At 44.3% G+C, this 22,061-nt stretch overlaps 1 protein-coding gene across 2 annotated transcripts in view; it reads left to right on the top strand.

Annotated features, from left to right (window-relative positions):
• The first annotated feature begins 9,553 nt into the window (after positions 1 to 9,553).
• ZNF420 (zinc finger protein 420) overlaps positions 9,554 to 22,061 on the top strand; it is a 75,914-nt gene continuing 63,406 nt past the window's right edge. Inside the window, exons 1-2 of one of the 2 annotated variants that reach the window (XM_058426761.1) lie at positions 9,554 to 9,640; positions 10,114 to 10,228. The gene's annotated coding sequence lies outside the window, so the exon portion shown is untranslated. Of the gene's footprint in view, positions 9,641 to 10,069; positions 10,229 to 22,061 lie in introns of those variants that run through there. The other variant, XM_058426762.1, reaches the window with a different exon arrangement.

Genomic DNA, 22,061 nt, shown 5'->3' with positions numbered 1-22,061 from the left:
GTTAGTGTCCAGGTCAGAAAGTCCAGAATACATTCTCTTAAGGGTTCAGTTTCTGCAGCAACATAAGTATTAATGCCTCCTGTGAACTAGGTATTTCCTTTCCAATTGTAACTGCCATATGGAAGCAAAGTGGAATTACAGTCTATGAGTATGGGGTTGATTTTTAATGTATCTGGGTTATGGTTAAATGCTGGTTTTTAATCACACAAGATTCATCGATGGCTTGGCACACTAGGGTATCAGTTGCTAGTTATCTCTGTATTTTTCCATGCTGTTAGAGAGGGAAAGTACAGACTGTGAAGTTGGACCAGCTGTCATACCCACAACATTTGGGGAGCTTTGATTTTTTTTAAACCTTTAGCTGCTTAACTGTCACACGTGGGAGCTCAGGTGAAAGGCACTTTTGTTGTAGGGACTTTCCCTTAGTGCTCTGTGGTGCAAAAGAGCAGAGCTATGTAGAAGCATTTAAGTATTTTGTGCATCAACAAGACCATTATAGGAACAAATGTTTTTCAGTATAATTTTATTTCATTTTCTGCATTACTTAGAAGCATCAGTAGGATGGAAACAATATTTGTTTCTTGGCCGGGCACGGTGGCTCACGCTTGTAATCCCAGCATTTTGGGAGGCCGAGGCGGGCGGATCACGAGGTCAGGATATCGAGACCACGGTGAAACCCCGTCTCTACTAAAAAAAATACAAAAAATTAGCCGGGCATGGTGGTGGGCGCCTGTAGTCCCAGCTACTCGGCGAGGCTGAGGCAGGAGAATGGCGTGAACCCGGGAGGCGGAGCTTGCAGTGAGCAGAGATCGCGCCACTGCACTCCAGCCTGGGTGACAGAGCAAGACTCCGTCTCATAAAAAAAAAAAAAAAAAAGAAAAAGAAAAACAATATTTGTTTCTTAAACCTGTGCACAAATTAATTGATGTGACACACTCATTAATTCATGATTATTTTCTTAACGAATTGATTCTAAAGCTTCTCTAAGATAGGAAGGCATAAGACAACCAAAAAGAAATATTGATTTATAACTGTTCTAATACTGCTCAGCATTTTTAAAGTACACTATAGCGAGAAAGCGTGTTATAATTACTAATAAGGTAATCCACAGAATGCCTTGCTGAGCTAGGTGTAGAAGAAATAAATTGTTTCATACTGGAGGAAAGTGAACACTATAAATCAATATACGAGTGTGAAATTTTGCATGGCTACATGCTATTATCTCCAGCATCACAAATGACTTAAGGAATTCCTCAACTGAGAGTGGACTCCTATTGGTGGCCACAATGTCACAGTCTTTTTAAAAATTTTTTAATTTTTTTAAATTTTTTTATTTTTTATTCTACTTTAAGTTTTAGGGTACGTGTGCACAACGTGCAGGTTTGTTACATATGTATACATGTGCCATGTTGGTGTGCTGCACCCATTAACTCGTCATTTAACATTAGGTATATCACCTAATGCTATCCCTTCCCCCTCCCCCACCCCACAACAGGCCCTGGTGTGTGATGTTCCCCTTCCTGTGTCCATGTATTCTCATTGTTCAATTCCCACCTATGAGTGAGAACATGCGGTGTTTGGTTTTTTGTCCTTGCGATAGTTTGCTGAGAATGATGGTTTCCAGCTTCATCCATGTCCCTACAAAGGGCATGAGCTCATCATTTTTTATGGCTGCATAGTATTCCATGGTCTATATGTGCCACATTTTCTTAATCCAGTCTATCGTTGTTGGACATTTGGCTTGGTTCCAAGTCTTTGCTATTGTGAATAGTGCCACAATAAATATACGTGTGCATGAGTCTTTATAGCAGCATGATTTATAATCCTTTGGGTAGATACCCAGCAATGGGATTGCTGGGTCAAATGGTATTTCTAGTTCTAGATCCCTGAAGAATCGCCACACTGACTTCCACAATGGTTGAACTAGTTTACAGTCCCACCAACAGTGTAAAAGTGTTCCTATTTCTCCACATCTTCTCCAGCACCTGTTGTTTCCTGACTTTTTAATGATCGCCATTCTAAATGGTGTGAGATGGTATCTCATTGTGGTTTTGATTTGCATTTCTCTGATAGCCAGTGATGATGAGCATTTTTTCATGTGTCTTTTGGCTGCATAAATGTCTTCTTTTGAGAAGTGTCTGTTCATGTCCTTCGCCCACTTTTTGATGGAGTTGTTTGTTTTTTTCTTGTAAATTTGTTGGAGTTCATTGTAGCTTCTGGATATTAGCCCTTTGTCAGATGGGTAGATTGCAAAAATTTTCTCTGATTCTGTAGGTTGCCTGTTCACTCTGATAGTAGTTTCTTTTGCTGTGCAGAAACTCTTTAGTTTGATTAGATCCCATTTGTCAATTTTGGCATTTGTTGCCATTGCTTTTGGTGTTTTAGACATGAAGTCCTTTCCCATGCCTATGTCCTGAATGGTATTGCCTAGGTTCTCTTCTAGGGTTTTTATGATTTTAGGTCTAACATTTAAGTCTTTACTCCTTCTTGAATTAACTTTTGTATAAGGTGTAAGGAAGGGATCCAGTTTCAGCTTTCTACATATGGCTAGCCAGTTTTCCCAGCACCATTTATTAAATAGGGAATCATTTCCCCATTTCTTGTTTTTGTCAGGTTTGTCAAAGATCAGATGGTTGTAGATATGCGACGTTATTTCTGAGGGCTCTGTTCTGTTCCACTGGTCTATATCTCTGTTTTGGTACCAGTACCATGCTGTTTTGGTTACTGTAGCCTTGTAGTATAGTTTGAAGTCAGGTAGCATGATGTCTCCAGCTTTATTCTTTTGGCTTAGGATTGACTTGGAAATGCAGGCTCTTTTTTGGTTCCACATGAACCTTAAAGTATTTTCTAATTCTGTGAAGAAAGTCATTGGTAGCTTGATGGGGATGGCATTGAATCTATAAATTACCTTGGGCAGTATGGCCATTTTCACAATATTCATTCTTCTACCCATGAGCATGGAATGTTCTCCCATTTGTTTGTATCCTCTTTTATTTCACTGAGCAGTGGTTTGTAGTTCTCCTTGAAGAGGTCCTTCACATCCCTTGTAAATTGAATTCCTAGGTATTTTATTCTCCTTGAAGCAATTGTGAATGGGAGTTCACTCATGATTTGGCTCTCTGTTTGTCTGTTATTGGTGTATAAGAATGCTTGTGATTTTTGCACATTGATTTTGGGTCCTGAGACTTTGCTGAAGTTGCTTATCAGCTTAAGGAGATTTTGGGCTGAGACGATGGGCTTTTCTAGATATATAATCATGTCATCTGCAAACAGGGACAATTTGATTTCCTCTTTTCCTAATTGAATACCCTTTATTTCCTTCTCTTGCCTGATTGCCCTGGCCAGAACTTCCAACACTATGTTGAATAGGAGTGGTGAGAGAGGGCATCCCTGTCTTGTGCCAGTTTTCAAAGGGAATGCTTCCAGTTTTTGTCCATTCAGTATGATATTGGCTGTGGGTATGTCATAGATAGCTCTTATTATTTTGAGATACGTCCCATCAATACCTAATTTATTGAGAGTTTTTAGCATGAAGGTTGTTGAATTTTGTCAAAGGCCTTTTCTGCATCTATTGAGATAATTATGTGGTTTTTGTCATTGGTACTGTTTTTATGCTGGATTACATTTATTGATTTGCATATGTCGAACCAGCCTTGCATCCCAGGGATGAAGCCCACTTGATCATGGTGGATAAGCTTTTTGATGTGCTGCTGGATTCGGTTTGCCAGTATTTTATTGAGGATTTTTGCATCGATGTTCATCAGGGATATTGGTCTAAAATTCTCTTTTTTGGTTGTGTCTCTGCCAGCCCTTGGTATCAGGATGATGCTGGCCTCATAAAATGAGTTAGGGAGGATTCTCTCTTTTTCTATTGATCGGAATAGTTTCAGAAGGAACAGTACCAGCTCCTCCTTGTACCTCTGGTAGAATTCGGCTGTGAATCCTTCTGGTCCTGGACTTTTTTTGGTTGGTAAGCTATTAATTATTGCCTCAATTTCAGAGCCTGTTATTGGTCTATTCAGAGATTCAACTTCTTCCTGGTTTAGTCTTGGGAGGATGTATGTGTCGAGGAATTTATCCATTTCTTCTAGATTTTCTTGTTTATTTGAATAGAGCTGTTTATAGTATTCTCTGATGGTAGTTTGTATTTCTGTGAGATTGGTGGTGACATCCCCTTTATCATTTTTTATTGCATCTATTTGATTCTTCTCTCTTTTCTTCTTTATTAGTCTTGCTAGCAGTCTATCAATTTTGTTGATCTTTTCAAAAAACCAGCTCCTGGATTCATTGATTTTTTGAAGGGTTTTTTGTGTCTCTATTTCCTTCAGTTCTGCCCTGATCTTAGTTATTTCTTGCCTTCTGCTAGCTTTTGAATGTGCTTGCTCTTGCTTCTCTATTCTTTTAATTGTGATGTTAGGGTCTCAATTTTAGATCTTTCCTGCTTTCTGTTGTGGGCATTTAGTGCCATAAATTTCCCTCTACACACTGCTTTGAATGTGTCCCAGAGATTCTGGTATGTTGTGTCTTTGTTCTTGTTGGTTTCAAAGAACATCTTTATTTCTGCCTTCATTTTGTTACATACCCAGTTCAGGAGCAGGTTGTTCAGTTTCCATGTAGTTGAGTGGTTTTGAGTGAGTTTCTTAATCCTGAGTTCTAGGTTGATTGCACTGTGGTCTGAGAGACAGTTCGTTATAATTTCTGTTCTTTTATATTTGCTGAGGAGTGCTTTACTTCCAACTATGTGGTCAATTTTGGAATAAGTGCGGTGTGGTGCTAAGAAGAATGTGTATTCTGTTGATTTGGGGTGGAGAGTTCTGTAGATGTCTATTAGGTCCGCTTGGTGCAGAGCTGAGTTCAATTCCTGGATATCCTTGTTAACTTTCTGTCTCATTGATCTGTCTAATGTTGACAGTGGGGTGTTAAAGTCTCCCACTATTATTGTTTGGGAGTCTAAGTCTCTTTGTAGATCTCTAAGGACTTGCTTTATGAATCTGGGTGCTCCTGTATTGGGTGCATATATATTTAGGTTAGCTCTTCTTGTTGAATTGATCCCTTCACCGTTATGTAATGGCCTTCTTTGTCTCTTGATCTTTGTTGGTTTAAAGTCCATTTTGTCAGAGACTAGGATTGCAACCTCTGCCTTTTTTTGTTTCCATTTGCTTGGTAGATCTTCCTCTGTCCCTTTATTTTGAGCCTATGTGTGTCTCTGCACATGAGATGGGTTTCCTGAATACAGCACACTGATGGGTCTTGACTCTTTATCCAATTTGCCAGTCTGTGTCTTTTAATTGGAGCATTTAGACCATTTACATTTAAGGTTAATATTGTTATGTGTGAATTTGATCCTGTTATTATGATGTTAGCTGGTTATTTTGCTCATTAGTTGATGCAGTTTCTTCCTAGCCCCGATGGTCTTTACAATTTGGCATGTTTTTGCAGTGGCTATTACCAGTTGTTCCTTTCCATATTTAGTGCTTCCTTCAGGAGCTCTTTTAGGGCAGGCCTGGTGGTGACAAAATCACTCAGTATTTGCTTGTCTGTAAAGTATTTTATTTCTCCTTAACTTATGAAGCTTAGTTTGGCTGGATATGAAATTCTGGGTTGAAAATTCTTTTCTTTAAGAATGTTGAATATTGGTCCCCACTGTCTTCTGGCTTGTAGAGTTTCTGCCGAGAGATCAGCTGTTAGTCTGATGGGCTTCCCTTTGTGGGTAACCGAACCTTTCTCTCTGGCTGCCCTTATAATTTTTTCCTCATTTCAACTTTGGTGAATCTGACAATTATGTGTCTTGGAGTTGCTCTTCTCGAGGAGTATCTTTGTGGTATTCTCTGTATTTCCTGAATTTGAATGTTGGCCTGCCTTGCTAGATTGGGGAGGTTCTCCTGGATAATATCCTGCAGAGTGTTTTCCAACTTGGTTCCATTCTCCCCTTCACTTTCAGGTACATCAATCAGACGTAGATTTGGTCTTTTCACATAATCCCATATTTCTTGGAGGCTTTGTTCGTTTGTTTTTATTCTTTTTTCTCTAAACTTCTCTTCTCACTTCATTTCATTCATTTGATCTTCCATCACTGATACCCTTTCTTCCAGTTGATCAAATTGGCTACTGAGGCTTGTGCATTTGTCACGTAGTTCTTGTGCCTTGGTTTTCAGTTCCATCAGGTCCTTTAAGGAGTCCTTCTCTGCATTGGTTATTCTAGTTAGCCATTCATCTAATTTTTTTTCAAGGTTTTAAATCTTTTTGTCATGGGTTTGAACTTTCTCCTTTAGCTCGGAGTAGTTTGATCGTCTGAAGCCTTCTTCTCTGAACTCGTCAAAGTCATCCTCCATCCAGCTTTGTTCCATTGCTCGTGAGGAGATGTGTTCCTATGGAGGAGGAGAGGCACTCTGATTGTTAGTTTCCAGTTTTTCCGCTCTGTTTTTTCCCCATCTTTGTGGTTTTCTCTACCTTTGGTCTTTGATGATGGTGACATACAGATGGGGTTTTGGTGTGGATGTCCTTTCTGTTTGTTAGTTTTCCTTCTAACAGTCAGGACCCTCAGCTGCAGGTCTGTTGGAGTTTGCTGGAGGTCCACTCCAGACCTGTTTGCCTGGGTATCAGCAGTGGAGGCTGTAGAACAGCAGATATTGGTGAGCAGCAGATGTTGCTGCCTGATCGTTCCTCTGGAAGTTTTGTGTCAGAGGAGTACCTGGCCGAGTGAGGTGTCAGTCTGCCGCTACTGGGGGGTGCCTCCCAGTTAGGCTAATCGGGGGTCAAGGACCCACTTGAGGAGGCAGTCTGTCTGTTCTCAGATCTCCAGCTGCATGCTGGGAGAACCACTACTCTCTTCAAAGCTGTCAGTCAGGGACATTTAAGTCTGCAGAGGATTCTGCTGCCTTTTGTTTGGCTATTCCCTGCCCCCAGAGGTGGAGTCTACAGAGGCAGGCAGGCCTCCTTAAGCTGCGGTGGGCTCCACCCAGTTCGAGCTTCCTGGAGCTTTGTTTACCTACTCAAGCCTTGGCAATGGTGGGCGCCCCTCCCCCAGCCTCGCTCCTGCCTTGCAGTTTGATCTCAGACTGCTGTGCTAGCAATGACCGAGGCTCCGTGGACGGAGGACCCTCTGAGCCAGGTGTGGGATATAATATCCTGGTGTGCCGTTTGCTAAAACCATTGGAAAAGCTTAGTATTAGGGTGGAAGTGACCCAATTTTCCAGGTGCCATCTGTCACCCCTTTCTTTGACTAGGAAAGGGAATTCCCTGACCCCTTGTGCTTCCCGGGTGAGGCGATTCATCCCCCTGCTTTGGCTTACACTGGGTGAGCTGCACCCACTGTCCTGCACCCACTTTCCAACATTCCCCAGTGAGATGAGCCTGGTACCTCAGTTGGAAATGCAGAAATCACCCGTCTTCTGCATCACTCACGCTGGGAGCTCTAGACTAGAGCTGCTCCTATTCAGCCATCTTGGTGCCACCAAACAAATTTTTATTGTATCTTTTAGTCTATGAAGACAAAACCACAGTGACAGTAACTAGGTCAAGCCATTGTATTCAGAGAGGGTCAGCCTTGGTCTTTGAGAGTGAGTCCTTTTTACCACACTGTCAAGACTCACTGAGCAGATGGGAAATTTCAGGTGGAACATGCAGTGAATAGCAAACACGGTGGAGGGTGCTCACTTGTCATGCGCTGCCATGCCTGCCATGGTCAACAGATCTGTCTTCTCGTTAACAACAGGCAGGTTGATAAACATTTTCTTGGAGAGTTTCTTGATTCTTCTCAGTTGTGGCAGGATAGACTGACTTAGAGGAGCTCAGGAAGATTGTTATACAACACAGAAACACAAGATGAATTGTACTCGTCAGCAAGCCTAGGTTAGAGCAGCAGGTCCTTGAAGCCTCCGCCACTCCTGGGACATAGCATAATGCCCCTAATGATTTGAAATTTGGTGGAGAGTGGGTTGCTACTCCCCATGTCCAGGGACAAAAAGAGACATAAAGAGCAAAAAGTTATAAAATAAGTGGGACTAATATCTGCCTATTTTGGGAGGTAGGGATTTAAGATATAAGAATTTAGCTGCATGTGGAGGCTTACACCTGTAATCTCAGCACTTGGGGAGGCTAAGGCAGGAGCATGGCTTGAGCCCAGGAGGTGGAGATGAGCGAGGCAACATAGTAAGTCCCCATTCATAAAAAAAATGTTTCTGAAGAAAAGTAGTTCAGTGAGGTGGCACATGCCTGTAGTCCCAGCTACGTGGGAGGCTGAGGCAAAAAAATGGCTTAATCTTGGGAGATCGAGGCTGCAGTGAGCTATGATCACACCAATGCACTGCAGCCTGAGAGTCCTGAAACCCCAGCCCGTGACCTGAAGCTCCTCCTCCACCAGTAAAAGTTGGCTCAAAAAGACCCTGAGGACAGGGCTCCTGGGGGTCCGGCCCTGGGGCACCCCAAGTCCTCTCTCCAACAACGCCCGCTACTCCATCACCACTCCGGCCACCACAGCGACTGCCACAGGAGCCCCCGTCCACACAGAGCCAAAACTGTTTAATGGTGCTGCAGCTTGACCTCCAAGAGCAAAGCACGAGTTGACTTAGGCAATGCGGATGCACAAGGCGCGACCGCTACTCTTGTCACAGTGACCCCAACGGTCGCCTGAGGACGACTCCATCAGCCTTGACAAAGCAGGAGCCGTCCGTGGCAGTGCGTCAGTGTTGAGGCACCCGGCGGACATCTCTAGAAGGTCAACAAAACTGTTTCAGGATTCCAGGAGACACGGAGGGCCAAACAGAATGAAGAAACAGCAGGCTGAGTCCAGGGAAAGCAGCACGGAATTCCAGCCCCAGGCCTGCCCGGATGGTGTTTGGGTGAGTCTCCCCAAAAGTCCTGCCCCACATCATCTCGAGGAAGCATCTGCCTGTGTGCCCGTGGACTGCTCTCTAAACCGAGGGTTGTTATCTTGAAGAGCAGAACCCCGCAGCCTCAGGGGTTGCCTGGGGTGGTATGTTTCCGTGCCACTGCTGTGTATCTGTGTGTGTGTCTCCCATTCTCTCTTCTCTGTCTCTCACTCTCTGTTTCTCTCTCTCTCTTTCTGTGTGGCAGGGAGCCGAAGGGACTGGACTTGGGTGGGGCTGGGTACAGGGGAGGCTGTGTCAGGGCTACCTAGGCGTTGGAGGGGTGGAGAGGGGGTGAACTTTGCAGAAACCTCTTGGCTCCTCTGACAGGCATCCCAAAATGTGGCTTGGACTCACGCACAGGTTCTCTCCCGGTTCCCAGGTGGGCTATGCTTTTATGTGGCATTGATAGGGAGGTCACCTGTGCCCCTTCCACCGGGCAAATGCCTGGACACCTTTCTTCATCTTGGCATAGCCCCATATGGGCTCGGTGACACACACTCACCCCATCTGCTCTTGGGGACGCCAGTGACATATGTGGTCTCATTGGCTCCACCTTGGACTCGCCCCGTCCCTGTTTGCACGCGTCCTGGAAGGTGGTGTCTTCTTGCAGGAGCCCCAGGGCTTTGGGAAGCAGGGCAGGCCACTGCTCCTCCAAGGGAGGAGGGAGGCAGAGGGCTCATGGGTCAGTGAATTTTCAGCTGACACCACGCCTTGAGGCCCATGAGATCTTTGTGTACCCCAGCGAGGCCCTGCCCACCTCAACAGATGAGGTGAGCCCATCCCTGCTCACCTGGTGGGATTCAAAATCGGATCTGAGGAGGAGTCCAAAGACCGGAGCAGGGGCCCTGAAGCTCCTCCTCCACCAGTAGGAGTCGGTTCAAGGAGGTCCTGAGGACAGGACTCCCGGGAGTGCGGCCCTGGGGTGCCTGCAACTCTCTCTCTCCCACATCGCCGCCTACCCGACCGGGGATCCGGCCACCCCCAGGGTTGCAGCCAAAGGCCCCTGCCTCTGCGCTGCCGCCATTGCTTAAAGGGGCTTCAGCCTGACTTCCAGCAGTGGAGCGTGAGTCGGCCTATCCAATGCGCATGCGCAAAGCGCCAGCCAATTCTCGCGTCACAGTGATTCCCACGGTTGCCTGAGTAACCAGTCCCTGAGGCTTGGCAAAGCAGGAGCCCTCCGTGGCAGTGGGCTTGGGTGTCAGGGCTTTGAGGCTCCGGCCTGACCTCTCCACGGGGGCGACAGGAAGGTCTCCGGATGCCAGGAGTCTCCAAGGGCCGACCAGGGTGACAAAACCACAGGCAGAGTCCAGGGGAACCAGTTCGGCTCCAAGCCTCAGGCCTGCCCAGACGGGGATCGGGTGAGTCTCCCCAAAACTCGTGCAGGCCATGATCTCGAGGACAGGTCTGCCTGTGTGTCCATAAGCTTCTGTCTCATCCCAGTGTCTATCTCGGGGAGAGCAGAACCCCGAAGCCTCAGGGGTTGCCTGGGGCTGTGTGTTTCTGTGCCACTGCTGTATGTCTGTGTGTGTGTGTCTCCCATTCTCTCTTATCTCTCTGTCTCTCACTCTCTGTTTCTCTCTCTCTCTGTGTGTGTGTGTGCCAGTGTGGGTGTGTGTGTTGGGATCATTGTGCCCTGTGTGCCAAAAAGCGATTTCTCGAATGTCAACCTGTTTCTGGTGAGCCTTTTTTTTTGGTCTCTGCCTGGGTCCTGTGGCCAGTTGTCAATCGTTTTCGCGGCGGTTCCACTTTGGGTTTGTGAAGGCCTCGAGCACGTGAGGATATGCGTCAGTCCCAGAACAACTGGAATCTCATCCCCATCCTGAGCGGCTTCTTTTCTAGAATCAAGATGACCACACTTCAGCCAAGGACCAAAGCCTCATAGGAGCTCATTCTCCTGCAGGAGGGGAGCAGACCGACGTCAAAGGAGATGCTTGTATCTCCTCATGTCTTTTCTCTGAGAAATGAAGCCACACCACGCTACAATCTTAAAGAGGAAGCCAGGAACCGGAGATGACAATGATCCCTGTCACTGGAACGCTGGCCTCTCTGGACAAGTCACCCGTTTGACACTCCTTCCCTTAGTCCGTAGTGGTGACACTGTGCTGTGTCTTGCCTGGGATCTGGCCTCTGCTCTGTCCTCCCTCTTGCTCCGTCTCCCCTGTTTCTGAGGGGCCTAGATGCTTCCCAGTCTGGCTCAATGTCTTCAACAAAGAACACTTCCCAGTCCATCAAGGAGAAAATTCGTGGAGATCCGTGTCATGATTGTTTCTGTCTCCAAACCTGTTTCTGGTTGATTCGGCAGGTTTGATGATCTTGGAACTCTGGGCTTCCATACCTGTCTCAGACGGGGAAGCTCTTTTGGTCTCCAAGTTTCACCTCATGGCTGGGTGGATTGCCTAGAATGAGCGGTAGGCGATCATGGCTGGCCTTGGCGTCTAGGAAAGGCGGTGTGGCATTTCCTCTGCAATTCTTGTCTCATTATTGAGAGACGTCCTCCCCTCTGCTTCTGGGTGGACTGCCTCCCAGAACAGAATCTTTTGGCTCTCACGAATGTCAGGGATCCAAAGGGCGAGGGCTGGGGCTGGGTGCGGGGGAGGTTGCCTCAGGGCTACATAGGTGGTGGAGGGGTGAGGGTGGGGTGAACTATGCAGAAACTTCTCCGCTCCTAGGGCAGGCATCCCAAAATCTGGCTTGGACTCACGTACGGGCCCATTCCTGGTTCTCAGAGGCGCTTTGCTTTTCCTTGGCGTTGACTGGGAGGTCACCTGTGTCCCCCACCCCCATCCACCGGTCACATGCCCAGACACCATTGTTCGTCTCGCAATCGCCCCATATGGCCTGGGTGACACACATTCACCCAGTCTGCTCTTAGGGAAGCCAGTGCCACATGTGGTCTCATTGGCTCCACCTTGGACTCGCCATGTCCCTGTTTCCACTTCTCCTGTTAAGCGGTGTCGGCTTGCAGCAGCCCCAGGCTTTGCGAAGCGGGGCAGCCCACTGCTCCTCCAACGGAGAAGGGAGGCAGAGGGCTCATGGATCAGTGAATTTTCAGCTGACCCAGTGGGGTCACCCAGTAGTGGGGTCCAAAATCGGATCTGAAGAGGAGTCTTGAGAGCCCAGCAGGCGCCCTGAAGCTCCCCCTCCACCGGTGGAAGTCCGCTCAAGGAGGCCCTGAAGACAGGACTCCTGCGGGTTTGGCCCTGGGACGCCCGCGGCCCCCTCTCCCACGCCGCCCCCTACTGGACCCCGGATCCAGCCGCCGCCATCTGCAGCAGGACCCCCCCTGCCTTCGCGCGGCGGCGCCGCCGCCATTGTTTCAAGGGGCCGCAACCTGACTTCCAGGAGCCTAGAGTGAGTCGACCCCGTCAATGCGCATGCGCGAGGAGGGAGCCGATTCTCCCGTCACAGTGATTCTCACGGTTGTCTTAGAAACGAGTCCCTGAGGCTTGGCGAAGCAGGAGCCCTCCATGGCAGTGCTTGGCTGTCTGGGCTTCGAGGCTCCGGCCTCACCTCTCCACGGGGTCTACAGGAACGTCTGTGGATGCCACGAGTCGCACAGAGCCGCCCACGATGACGAAACCACAGGCGGAGTCTGGGGGAAGTGGCGCGGCATCCCAGGCTCAGGCCTGCCCCGACGGTGTTAGGGTGAGTCTCCCCAAAAGTCGTGCCCGCCGTGATCTCGAAGACAGGTTTGCCTGTGTGCTCGTGGGCTGCCCTCTCACTTGAGGGTCGTTCTCGCGGAGAGCAAAACCCCGCAGCCTCAGGGGTTGCCTGGCGTTTGTGTTTCTGTGCCACTGCTCGCTCGCTCTCTATCTATCTATCTATCTATCTATCTATCTATCTATCTATCTATCTATCTATCTATCATCTATCTCTGTGTGTGTGTGTGTGCGTATGTGTATGTGTGTCTGTGTCCCATTCTCTTTTCTCTCTCACTTTCTGTTTCTCTCTCTCCCTCTGTATGTGTGTGTGCCCATGTGCGTGTGTGTGTTGAGACGTATATGCCCCCTGCGCCAAAAAGGGATTTCTTGTATGTCGGCCTGTCGTTGGCGAGCCTTTTTCTGCGTCTGCCTGGGTCATGTGGCTGGTTGTCAGTCGTTTCCGCGGCGGTTCCACTTTGGGTTTGTGAAGGCCTCGACCGCGTCAGGAGATGCGTCGGTCCTGGAGCAACTGAAGTCTCATCCCCATCCTGAGCGGTCTATTTTCTAGAATCAAGATGCCACACTCCAGCCAAGGACAAAAGCCTCCCAGGAGCTCATTGTCCTACAGGAGGGAAGTAGACCGACCTCAAAGGAGATGGTTGTATCTCCTCGCGTCTCTTCTCTGAGAAGCGAAGCCACACCACCATACAATCTTAAAGAAGAAGCCGGGGTCGGGACACGGCAAGGATCCCTGTCACTGGAACGCTGGCCTCTCTGGATAAGTCACCCGTTTGGCACTCCTCCCTTCAGCCCGTGGCGGTGGCACTGTGCTGTATCCTGCCTGGGCTCTGACCTCTGCTCTGGCCTCCTTCTGGCTCTGTCTCTTCTGTCTCTGAGTGGCCTAGATGTTTCTTGGTCTGGCTAATCTTCAGCAAAGATGACTTCCCAGTCCATCAGGGAGAAACTTCGTGGAGATCCATGTTCTGATTGTTTCTCTCTCCAAACCTGTTTCTGCTTGATTGGGTAGGTTTGATGATCCTGGAGCTCTTGGCTCCCACACGTGTCTCAGACAGGGAAGCTACCTTGGTCTCCACGTTTCACCTCATGGGTGGGGGTGATTGCCTAGAATGAGCAGTAGGCGACCGCGAGTAGCCTTGTCTTTTAGTACAGGCGCTGTCGAATTTCCTGTGCACTTCCTGTGTCATTCTTGAGGGACATCCTCTCCTCTGCTCCTGGGTGGACTGCCTCCCTGAATCTTTTGGCTCTAATGAATGTCAGGGAACCAACGGGACTGGGCTGGGGCTGGGTGCAGGGGAGGTTGTGTCAGGGCTACCTGGGCGGTGGAGGGTTGAGGGTGGGGTGAACTTTGCAGAAACCTCTTTGCTCCTCCGGCAGGCATTTCAAAATGTGGCTTTGACTCACGCACAGGCCTCCTCCTGGTTCCCGGGTGTTCTGTGATTTTCCTTGGTGTCCATGGAAAGGTCATCTGTGCCCCCCCTCCTTCGGAACATGCATAGACACCATTGTTTGTTTCGCCATCACCCCATATGTCCTCGGTGACACACATTCACAGCATCTGCTCTTGAATACATCAGTGCCACGTGTAGTCGCACTGGCTCTACTTCAGATTCGCCCCTTTCCCTGTTTGCACGTGTCCTGTACTTTTACCAGAAGGTGGTAAAAGAGAAGAATAAAATTTTGGACATGTAAAATTCATGTCTTCGATAGAGTAACTGGGTAAAGATAGCCATTAGACTGTTATATATGCTCTTCAGGAGCTCAAGTAGGGATTGTAATGCAAATGAGTAATTTGATATTCATCAGTGTACAATAATGACTGAAACCATTATAGCCATTGCAGTGTGGTGTGATAACTCGTTGATGCTATGCAGAATGGGATATAGAGCAGGTTTTGGGGACAAGTACCAGTTAAGAAACAAGCAAAGGAAAGGATTCATAAGTGGAAAATTGTTTTTAAGTGATCAGATGATTCTAATTAGCATCATGAGAAAACAATATGATGAAGCCAAGGAAAATATTTAAGATGTCTACTATAAAAGAGCCATGATGACCAGATTTTAACTTTGCCTCTAATAAAACCAATTAAAAAAATTAATTTTCAAAGGAATGTAAAAATAAGGAAAATTTCTTAATTTGCGATATAAATAAGAAATTGAGGCATCCACATATCCCATATTTTGAGGACTTTCTTACAGAAACAATACACATAAGATGAGATAGAAATCACCAAGGACTGAGTCATAAGTTTCTGAGGAAGAAATGAGGCAAACCTTAATTCAATATTTAATGGTGACAATCATTGCTCTGAGCAACTTAACTCTTTAATTCTCAAAAAACTTCCGTCTATGTATTTAGCCTCACTTTTAGGTCATAAAACTGAGGAACTGACAATTTCAGTAACTATAATTTGCTCACATCACACAGAAAGTAGTGGAATGAGAATTGAAATCTACATCTTATAACCTCTAAAATATTTGCTTTTAACCTCTACATTATTAGAAGTAACTAACTGGACACATGGACAGAAGAATAGTTGTGCGTTTGTTTTCTCCTCAGATGTGGAGAATCACATAAGTAAAGGGGAATGAGGCAGTAAAGAAAGAACTGTGTAATACATTTAAGTGTAAGTATTAACTAGTGGGGAAGGGTTCTAGAAGTCATAGGAAAGATGGGATGAAAAACAGAAAAGACATTATATTTAAGAGGAGGAACATCTCATTTTTTGAGACCAGAGAAGATATGGAGAGGGCTGTGGACCACAAGTTTAAAACTTTGCCAAAATATTTTACTTCGTGTCCATGAAAATCTTTTATTTTCCTCTGAGAAATTAATAGGCTTTTTTATGAAAGACTGTGAAAACTATATAATGAATTTTGTTAATTTTAGTTTCATGTCCTAATTTGTTTTTCCTGTGAAGGCCAGATTCAAATTTGAAGCTTAATTCTTAACTTATTTCTGTATATTTCTAATTGAAAGTTTCTCCTTAATCACTTATGTTTTCCTGACTAATTTTGATCCACTTAGGGTTTTCCATCTTATTGTTGAGATTATTGTGATCTACTTTACCTGCCTTATAGAATAAGATAATAAAATAAATACATCATTTAAAACTCACATAGGACTTCATCATTTCTTCTTCCTGGGAGGCAGTAGAATCCTGAGATGGCTAAGGTAGGGATGGGTGAAAAAATAAGCCATGAAAAACCCCACTTGCTTAGCAGCTCTAGGAAATGCAGACTAGGAATCTCCAGTTAAGATCATCTGGAGGAACTTTGTGGGGAAATAATCTTAAAGTCTGTCAAAAAGCCAAGAATAACAACACTGTTTGCAGGCACCAATATGTACAAGCATGACTGACAAAATCCTATGGAGCTTCAATATGGATTTTTAAAAATTATTTTTAAATTAAAAGTATAATTCAGAAGATATTTTTAAGCTAACTCCATACTTCATTCTTCGATCTATCCATCCATCCATCCATCCATCCAGTCACAAACTTACAGAAAGTTGCAAGTACAGCACAAGGAACTTGCTTGTTACTGAACGATTTGGAAATAAATTGTTGACCTAATGCTATATCACCCCTGAAACAGGAATTAAAAGAAACTAAAGAGTGTGTAAGCAAAAACTCAGTTGTATGTGAGAAAACCCAATTCCCCCTGAGAAATAGAAAGAGCTAGAGTCCTTTAAAAAATTAACTGCCTGTTTTTCTGTGGCTAGTGAGCCTTATCTCTCCCTTTCCCAGGCATTGTGAAGACCCTGTTTCCCTAGCTGTGCAGCTGCAAGGTCACTAGACAGATAAACTCAAGTCGCAAAACATGTTTTTCCTTGAAAAGTAAGAAATGATGTAATGCATGTCTCAATTGAATAAGTGCCTTTGTTTCTCGCTTCTGTAGTATGCTTCCCCCTTCACAGATCTCCTCCCTCCCCTGCCTACCCCCACCCGATGAAATGCTTAAAAGGTAATTTAACTCTTTGCTCAGGGCTCAGTCCTTTGGATGTTAATCCGACTGTGCAGTTAAATAATTAATATCATATCCTTCTGAACCCCATCAGTCGCTCTAATTCCTTAAAGATCCCACAACACCCCTGAATATGCTGTGTATTTCCTACAAAAAGGACATGCCCCTACCTGTATAACCACAATCCAATTACCAGAATCAAGAAATTAACATGTATTTGTTATGACCATTGATATCAGATTCAAGTGTTGCCAATTATGCCATTAATTGGATGGCATGAAAGGAACAAATTTAGAATCACACATTGCCTTTAGATGTCATGTCTCTTGAATCTCCTTTAGTCTGATACAGTTTTTCGGTTTTGCCCTTTTATATAACCTTGATACTTTTGATTATTATAAGCCAGTCTTTGAAGAATTTCCTTCCAATTTGGTTTTCTCTGATGTTTCCTCATGATGAGGTTCTGAGTTGTAGAAAGAATGCCACAAAAGTGATGCGTGTTCCTATCAGGGGCACATGATGACATTCTGTCCTATTACTGGTAACTCCTTGATGAAAGAGTATTACATCTTAATCACTGGGATGTACCAGCCAGGCTTCTCTACTGTAAAATTACTCTTTTTTCCTTTGTAATTAGTAAAGATTTTGTGGGGAGGTACTCTGAGACTATGTAAACACACCATTCTTCATCAAACTTTCAATTTATTAATTTATGTCAGTATAGACTTGTGATTTCCTATTTCGTTCAGAGGTTTGTAATCTATTATTACTTATTTTAATGACCAGTTTGCTCCAGATTTGGCAAGTGGGAGCCCCTCCCGTGTGGGTTTTGTGGCCTTTAACAGGTTCCTATCATTCTTTGAGCACCTCTTACTTAACACATATAAGATGTTCCAGGCTCATCTTGTATTTGCCCTGCCCAATGCTGGAATCAATCATTTCTTCAAAGAATGCTGATTTTTATCAGAGGAAAGAATAATAGTAGTAAAATATATATTTTATGTGTGTATTTGTGTATATGAAACATATTTGATCAGTCCCCCTAGAAGAAGCCACTATCCCATTACTGCCGCCATACTCTCCCTGGATAGATACCTCCTCATTATGCTCAAGCTACAGTGCACTGCTTTAGGCCTAAAGCAACTGCATTGGCATGTATGACTAGCTTGCTCAGCCCCTAATGGATTTAGGATTACACTACTAGAAAGAGAAGGGAAAATGAAGAATCTTTCCTGTTGGGGTGATCAGACCCAACACCAGGTCGTGGGAGCGACAAAGTCCGGTGGAGTCAAAGGATTGAGAAAAAGACAGTTTGAGAGAGAAAAGTGGGACCCAGGGGGCCATCGCAATTGTGGAGGCTGCGAAGGCCCAAGCTCTGGGAGCCCATGCTATTTGTTGGTAATCCAAGAAAGAAACAGTTGGTGAGAATGTGGAGGTCAAAAGGGCACATTGCATTAAGCACATGATTTACAGCTGTGATGGTTTAGCATTTGCTCTGCTACTTGAGATAATGGAGAGCAGATTCTTTTAACTCAAGATACAATCAATCCTGGGAGAGCAAGGAGCAAGGAGCCAGCAAGTCTAGACACGTACCAGAGCCATAAGCCCTGGATTCTGTCCAAGCCACGAGGGATTTTATGCCCTGGGCTTAGATTATGGTGCATCTGGGTAGGCTTCCACCCTTTAGCTCAGAGCTTGGTGTTCCAAAGGCCACAAGGGATTTTAGACCCTGGACCACGGACATAGTCCAAGACTCTTTTACATTATGTCAGACATGCAAGCCCTGCCTAAGCTTCTCCTAACACTTAGCTTTTTCCCAACACTTTCCCAGCTGGATCAGAGAGATGCAATGTTTTAAGGACTTGACCCTCTATTGCTGGCTTTTGAGATCCAGGAAGGGGGCCGTGAGCCAAGGAATGTGGCAGCCTCTTGAAGCTGGGAATGGCACTTGGCTTACAGCCAGCAAGCAAATGGAGACATTGGATTTACAGATACAAGACTGAATTCTGCCTATTAACCTAAATGAATAGGAAACAGATTCTCCCTAGAGCCTCTAGAAGATAATGCAGCATTGCTGCCACTTTAAATTTAGTTCAGTGAGGTCTGAACTTCTTGACCTACAGAACTAAAAGCTAATAAATTTGTGTTGTTTTAAGTTACTAAATTTGTGGTAATTTGATACAAGAAAATACTGGTACAGTGGTGACTTAATTTTCAATAAAGGTGCCAAAGACCTCCACTGTTGAAAATACCATTTGCATTTTCAATAAATGGCACTAGAACAACTAGATATCCATACAGAAAAAAACAAATGAACTTCAACCCCTACCTGCCACCATGAACAAAAATTAAATATAAATCCTAGAACTAATATAAAAAGCTACAACTCTAAGGCTTCTAGAAAGAATAAATATGTAAATATATTTCCAACCTGGCAGTAGACAATTTGTTAAGTCACAGAAAGCAAAATTGTAAAAGAAAAAAAATTGATAAATGTTATCAAAATGTTTTTCTTACTCATCAAAAGACACTGTTAAAAATATGACTAAGATCTTTTATAACTCGGCCAGGTGTGGTGGCTCACGCCTGTAATCCCAGCACTTTGGGCAGCTGCGGTGGGTAGATCACCTGAGGTCAGGAGTTTGAGACCAGCCTGACCAATATGGTGAAACCCTGTCTCTACTAAAAATGCAAAAATTAGCTGGGCGTGGTGGCATACGCCTGTAGTCCCAGCTACTCAGGAGGCTGAGACTGGAGAATTGCTTGAACCCGGAAAGGGGAGGTTGCAGTCAGCTGAGATTGCACTCCAGCCTGGGTGACAGAGCAAGACTCTGTCTCAAAAAAAAAAAAGAAGAACTTCTATAACTCAACAATAAAAAGATGAACAAAGCAATTAAAGATGGGCAAAAATTTCGACCAGATACTTCACAAAGATGTTTTGCCAATAAGTACATAAAAAGTGATCAACATCATTAGTCATTAGAAAAATGTAAATTAAAAATACTGTGGCACACTAATGAGATATGTAGCCAGAATGACAGCACCAAATGTTGGTGAAGAGGTAGGGAAACTGAAACTCTCATCCCTTGTTGCTGGAAGTGTAAAATCGTACAATCCCTTTGGGTATGGTGTGGCAGTTTCTTATAAAACTGAACATACACCTATACACTGTGTCTGAACAATTCCATTCCTAGGTGTTACCCAAGAGAAATGAAAACAGATGTTCATAAAAAGACATGTCCCACGGTGAAACTCCGTCTCTACTAAAAATACAAAAAATTAGCCGGGCGTGGTGGCGGGCGCCTGTAGTCCCAGCTACTCGGAGAGGCTGAGGCAGGAGAATGGCGGGAACCCGGGAGGCGGAGCTTGCAGTGAGCCGAGATCGCGCCACTGCACTCCAGCCTGGGCGACAGAGCGAGACTCCGTCTCAAAAAAAAAGACATGTCCAAGAATGTTTATAGCACTATTATTCATAATAGCCAAAAACTTGGAAATAGCACAAAAGTTCACCAACAAGAATATGAATAAACTGTGATACAGTCATAGAGTGGAATACAACTCAGCAATAAGAACTACTCAGCACACCACAAACACCCACACATATAACATGGATACATTTTTAAAACATTATACTGAGTGAAAGAAGCCTTACACACAAAAAACACATATTTCAATCCCAATTATACGAAGTTCTAGAAGAGACAAAAATTAATCTACAGTGGGAAAATATCAGAATGACAGTTGCTTCTGGATATAGAGTGGGAAATGACTAGGAAGAAGCATGAAGGAACTTTCTAGGGTGATAGTATTTTTTTTCACTTTGACAGGATTTTGGTTTGCACAAGTATTTGAATCCATCAAAATTCTTCAAATGGCAAATTTAAGATGACACAATTTTATTGTATGTACATTTTACCTAAAAAGCTGTAACTAGATATTGAACTTTAGTTAGTGGTATGCATGCTAAAGTATTTAGGGGTAAAGTATACAAATGTCTACAACTAACTTTGAAATACACCAAAAAATGGATCAATTCATCCTTATGGATGAATACAGGGCTGGATACAAGGCTAGTTATTTGGTAAAGCAAATACAGCATGATATTCATTATAGTACTTAGGTAATGAATGTATGGGTATTTTTGTACAATTCTTTTAATTTCTACATGTTTGGAAATTTCATAAAATGGTGAAAATACAAAACTATCAACTTATAATTCTACATTCAGCAAAAATATCTTTCAAGAATTGAAGTTTTTAGACAAATAAAGACAAGTTTTCAACAATAGATCCTCACTGAAGAAAATTGCGATAGATGCACTTCAGGTAGAAGAAAAGTGATGTAAGAAGGAGAGGTGAGCAAAGAAAGCAGTAAACTGGTGTGTAATCAAACACTCAGCTCATAAAACATAATAATGTCTCCATATGTGTGTGTACATTATTTTGGTGCTTATGTTTACAATATAATTTAGCACGACACACTTATCAAAGTCTAAATAGTATTTTTATTTCCTGCCAATGACATTGGCATACTTCAACGCTAATCACTTCTACCAACTTATAAGCTATTGCTATGGTATTTTTTTTTTTTTTTTTGTGATGATTCTTTTTATTATACTTTAGGGTTTTAGGGTACATGTGCACAATGTGCAGGTTTGTTACATATGTATCCATGTGCCATGTTGATTTCCTGCACCCATTAACTCGTCATTTAGCATTAGGTGTATCTCCTAATGCTGTCCCTCCCCCCTCCCCCCACCCCACAACAGTCCCCGGAGTGTGATGTTCCCCTTCCTGTGTCCATGAGTTCTCATTGTTCAATTCCCACCTATGAGTGAGAACATGCGGTGTTTGGTTTTTTGTCCTTGCGATAGTTTACTGAGAATGATGTTTTCCAGTTTCATCCATGTCCCTACAAAGGACACGAACTCATCATTTTTTATGGCTGCATAGTATTCCATGGTGTATATGTGCCACATTTTCTTAATCCAGTCTATCGTTGTTGGACATTTGGGTTGGTTCCAAGTCTTTGCTATTGTGAATAGTGCCGCAATAAACATACATGTGCATGTGTCTTTATAGCAGCATGATTTATAGTCCTTTGGGTATATACCCAGTAATGGGATGGCTGGGTCAAATGGTATTTCTAGTTCTAGATCCCTGAGGAATCGCCACACTGACTTCCACAATGGTTGAACTAGTTTACAGTCCCACCAACAGTGTAAAAGTGTTCCTATTTCTCCACATCCTCTCCAGCACCTGTTGTTTCCTGACTTTTTAATGATGGCCATTCTAACTGGTGTGAGATGGTATCTCACTGTGGTTTTGATTTGCATTTCTCTGATGGCCAGTGATGATGAGCATTTCTTCATGTGTTTTCTGGCTGCATAAATGTCTTCTTTTGAGAAGTGTCTGTTCATGTCCTTTGCCCACTTTTTGATGGGGTTGTTTGTTTTTTTCTTGTAAATTTGTTTGAGTTCATTGTAGATTCTGGATATTAGCCCTTTGTCAGATGAGTAGGTTGCAAAAATTTTCTCCCATTCTGTAGGTTGCCTGTTCACTCTGATG

The sequence above is a fragment of the Hylobates moloch genome, unplaced genomic scaffold, assembly GCF_009828535.3.
Source record: "Hylobates moloch isolate HMO894 unplaced genomic scaffold, HMol_V3 SCAFFOLD_13, whole genome shotgun sequence".
Lineage (NCBI taxonomy): Eukaryota > Metazoa > Chordata > Mammalia > Primates > Hylobatidae > Hylobates > Hylobates moloch.
Note: the sequence above shows the minus strand (reverse complement) of the source record. Positions and strands in the feature narration are given on the sequence as shown.